The sequence below is a fragment of the Carlito syrichta genome, unplaced genomic scaffold (assembly GCF_000164805.1).
Source record: "Carlito syrichta isolate Samal-C Ts95f unplaced genomic scaffold, Tarsius_syrichta-2.0.1 Scaffold210642, whole genome shotgun sequence".
NCBI classification, from domain to species: Eukaryota; Metazoa; Chordata; class Mammalia; order Primates; family Tarsiidae; genus Carlito; species Carlito syrichta.
Window position 1 is genome coordinate 1 of NW_007154738.1, and position 4,388 is coordinate 4,388.

At 38.7% G+C, this 4,388-nt stretch overlaps 1 long non-coding RNA gene across 1 annotated transcript; it reads left to right on the forward strand.

The window, feature by feature from the left end:
• Nucleotides 1-2,899: 2,899 nt before the first annotated feature.
• On the forward strand, nucleotides 2,900-4,077 carry LOC103253212. Its single transcript, XR_503847.1, has 3 exons — nucleotides 2,900-2,987; nucleotides 3,450-3,474; nucleotides 4,011-4,077. It is a non-coding gene; the product is annotated as an uncharacterized LOC103253212 (long non-coding RNA).
• Nucleotides 4,078-4,388: the final 311 nt, after the last annotated feature.

The following is a 4,388-nucleotide window of genomic DNA, read 5'->3' on the forward strand; positions in this document are numbered from 1 at the left end:
CAACCTACCAAAGATATGCTGGTGGGTCGGTTCCGTGATTTTGTTATCATGAAGGGTGATAGGTTCATTTTCTCACAGAATGGCATGGTCACTTTGATGAAAAGCACATATATGCCCAGATGTTTCTGGTCCATTCACAAAACCTAAGTATTGCTAGATATCAAGTAGTTCAATGTGGCTAACCTCTATCCATTCTGAGGTGAATTTTCAAAGCAGCTGGCCAAAGAATGTAAGAATAGGTGACGTATTTGTGTGTATTTTAAAATATTATCTCCATAAGGCCCCAAATGCTCAAATCCTGCCAGATTAAAAAGGTAAGAATGAAAATACAAACTCAATGCAGGACTTGGTTAATAACCTGATTTCCATTATTTTTGGCACCCTTCTGGTACATCTGGATAAAGGGCCATCAACACTCATTCCAAACCTTTCACCGTGATGAGCCATCAAATTACTGAGTGGATACTTAGATGAGCTGTCAAATTACTGACTGGCTACTATTTCAGGCAAAGCACACTAATTGATTCAAAATCACTAATTATCTGGGTACTGATATTTTTCTGTATCTCTCCTAGCCTGCATGAAGGATGCAGAGGAAAATACCTGCAAATCAGAAGGGTTTTCTGCCCAGGTAAGACCACCTTTCATTTTCATGAGAAATGTAATTTGTCTGAATTCGTTCCTTATCAATCAAATTTGGATATAAATATTCAACAATGTAAATTATGTATGACACATATAAATATCTTAGTGCTGTGGTACTGAGCAGCCCTTTCTTACTGACACATACTTGACACATTTAGACATGTTTAAATGATAGCATTCATAATGAATTATAATGTACAGGCATTTCCTTCAGCATCTATTTTAATCCATGAATTAGGAATTCTAAAATTTTAACATACATCTCTGGTAATGGGAAATTCTGCAGAAATTGTTTTTCTTTTTCACAGTTTTAATCTCTTAATTTTAGGGTCTTTTAATTTTCACTCAACCAAAGGTCTTTTAAGTATCAATAAAATATTAGATAGCTGTGCATTGCACGGCATAATCTAATCTTTACACTGTCTTCTTTTACATAATTACAGATGCCACCCAGGGTAGAGGAAACAGGTATGTACCCTGAAATTTCTTACAAGCTGAGAAAAAGAAGCAGCTGGCTTTCGTGTGTAGGAGCTACTCTAGGTTTCTATTCAGAAGGACAACTGGGAGTCTCATGAGAGAAAATCCTTTTGTAGGGACACAACTATAATGAGAGCGTACCGTATGAATGACACCCAATAAGTCCCTGAAGTGCATATTTGAAATTATTTTGGCATTTTAAGGCTATCTCACACTTGTTAGCTTATAATTTTATATCACAATACTTTGTGGACAGGATATTCTGTGAGGGAACTCTTGAAATTTCCACTTCACTCTCTGTGGTCGAAGAATAAGAGGCTCATGCAAAACTACAAGTTGTGCCTACGAATGCCACCCAAAGAGGCACCTACTGATTAATTTGCAAACATTTTGGTATTTTTGGCTCTCTTAAGATTGTTGCTTACAGCCATGTGTCCCAGTGATCTGAGGGTATAACTTGCAGTGTTCCTACCTTGGAAAATTAATGATACTGGGTTTTAAGGTCTCAAATCTGACCTCTTTGTGAATCCTACATGTTGCATTTTCTTTTCTTGGTACTTTTTAACTTTAGAATCATGGGGTACATGAGTAGAGTACTTACGCTGTTTTCTTACCTGAAGGCAATATTTGTTCTTCTGAAGAGCCCCCTAAGCACAGAAGAGATCATGGTATCCAGTAGGTAGTTTGTGTCCCTTTTCTCCCTTTCGTTCTCTCTGTTTAAATCAGTTTCCAGTGTCTGTTGTCCCCATTCTTGTGCCCCATATTTAGGACACACTTATGAGTGACAACATGCAGCATTTAATTTTTGGTTCTGCAACAATTCATTTACAATGAGGGTCTCCAGCTGCATAAATATTGTTGAAAATGGCAAAATTGTGATCTTCTTTTTCATTAAGGGTCTAGTATTCCATCATGAATATGCACCACTTTTTTTTTTTTTTTTGAGTTGCGGTCACACTCGGTACTCCAGGCTGGAGTGCAGTTGTACACTCACAGACATCCCAGAATCGATTGACTGGGTTCCGGTGATACATCTGCCTCAGCCTTCCAATTAGGAAGTGCTACAGGTGCACGCTACCATGCCCGGATAATTTCTTATAAATTTTGGAGGTGAGGTCTCACCAAGTTGCCTGGGCTGGTCTCAAACCTGCAAACTCAGGCAATCTGCTTCCCCTGGCCTCTCAAAGTCCTGGGATTTCAGGTGAGCCACTGATCCCCGTCTCACATATTCTTTATTCAGACTACCAAAGATGTGCTTATGTGTTGGTTACATGGTTATGCTATAGTGAATGCTGATAGAGTAGTTTGCTCTTAGAATGTCACGGTCACCTTTTGGAAAAGCAAAGAGATGGCCAGATGTTTTTGCTCCATTCACAGATTCTAACAATTGTGAGACATCAGGTAGTTCAATGTGGCTTCCCTCTATCCACTCTGAGGTGATTTTTTTAAGCAGCTGGCCAAAGCATATAAGAATTGGTGACATATTTTAGTATATTGTATATTGTCTACATAAACCCCCAAATGCTCAAATCCTACCAGATTAAAGTGGTAAAAATGAAAATACAAGCGCAATGCAGGACTATCTTAACAGCCTGATTTCCGTTGTTTTGGGGGCCTTTCTGGTACATCTGGATTCAGGACCATCAACACTCATTCCAAACCTTTCACTATGATGAACCAACAAATTACTGACTGGCTAGTTAGATGAGCCATCACATTACTAACTGGCTACTATCTCAGTCAAAGCACCATAATTGATTCAAAATCACCAATTATCTGGGTACTGATATTTTTTCTGTATTGTCCTAGCCTGCATAAAGGATGTGGAGGAAAATACCTGCAAATCAGAAGGGCTTTCTCCCCAGGTAAGACCACCTTTCATTTTCATGAGGAGAAATGTAATTTGTCTGAATTTGTTCCTTATCAATTGAAGTTGGATATAAATATTCAACAACATAAATTATGTTTGACCCATATAAATATCTTAGTGCTGTGGTCCTGATTGGCCCTTTCTTACTGACACATACTTCACACATTTAGACGTTTTTAAATGATAGCATTCATTATGAATTATAATGTACAGGCATTTCCTTTAGCATCTATTTTTATCCATGAATTAAGAATTGTAAATTTTTCATTTAAATATCTGGTAAAGGGAAATTGTGTAGAAAATGTCTCTTTTTTACAAGTTTTATCTCTTCCTAATTTTAAGAACTTTTAACTTGGACTCAACCAATGGTTTTTCAAGTCATCAATCAAATATTCGAGACTTGTGCAATGCACAGTATAATCTAATCTTTACACTCTCTTCTTTTACATAATTGCAGATGCCACCCAGTGCGGAGGAAAGTGGTACGTACCCTGAAAATTTTTTTTTTTTTTTGAGTTGTAGTCTCACTCTGTCGCCCAGATTGGAGTGCAGTGGCCACTCCCGGCCACCCCAACCTCGATCTGCTGTGTTCCATCGGTCCATCCCCCTCAGCCTTCCAAGTATCTAAAATTACGGGCACGCCCTAGCTCGCCCTGCTAATTTTGGGATTATTGTAGAGATGAGGTCTCGCCAAGTTCCCCATGTGGGTCGCGAATCCGCGGGCTCAGGCAATCCACTCACCTCAGCCTCCGAAATGCGCAGGTTTACAGGCTGAGCCACTGAGCCCAAAATGAAATTTCTCACTAGCTGAGACAAAGAAGCACTGGCTTTAGTGTATGTCAGATGATTTAGGTTTCTATTCAGAAGGAACATTGGGATTCCCCTGAGAGAAAATCATTTTGTAAGGACACATCTGTCACCAGAGCATACCGAAAGAATGACACCTAATAAGTTGCTGAAGTGGTTAGTTTAAATTCTTTGGCAATTGTATGGCTCTCTTATTATTCTTGACTTACAGATTTATACCACAGAGAGGATGGGAGAGGATTTCCCATCCAGGAACCCTTAACAGACCCACTTCACTCTAAGTGGTATAGCATGAAGAGACTCAGGCTAAACAAAAAGGTGTACCCTAGGAATGCCACCCAAACAGGTACCTATTGCTTAATTTACAAATATTTTGGTATTTATGGCTCTCTTAAGATTGTTGCTTAAGCTTTGTGCCACAGTGATCTAGAGCATAATTTGCAGCATTTTCCTTCTTTAAATTTTAATGAGACTGGGCTTTAAAGGTCTCGAATATGATGTCTTTGTGCATCCTACATGTTAAGTTTTCTTTTCTTGGTATGTTATAACTTTAGAATCATGGCGTACATGTGAGAATTACTTACAGAGT